Source organism: Emiliania huxleyi, assembly GCF_000372725.1.
Source record: "Emiliania huxleyi CCMP1516 chromosome Unknown EMIHUscaffold_19, whole genome shotgun sequence".
Taxonomy (NCBI): domain Eukaryota; phylum Haptophyta; order Isochrysidales; family Noelaerhabdaceae; genus Emiliania; species Emiliania huxleyi.
The window spans coordinates 1,057,402-1,057,643 of NW_005200690.1; positions in this window are offsets into that span (position 1 = coordinate 1,057,402).

Sequence of the window (242 nt, forward strand, 5' to 3'; positions counted from 1 at the left end):
GCCGCCGCCGCGCCGGCCGCGCCCTCCTTCGCGCCGACCCACAGACGGCGGCCGACCGCTGGCAGCAAGCGACCGGAGGCGAGGGAGGCGAGCTCGACCTGCCGGTTCGTCGCCAGCAGGTGCGCGGCGAGCCTGCCCGACACGATGGCGGTGATGACGGCGGGCAGCCGGCGGGCGGCGGGGCGGACGTGGCGGAGCGGGGCGAGCGGGAGGACGAGCAGGACGAGGATGATCCCGAAGAC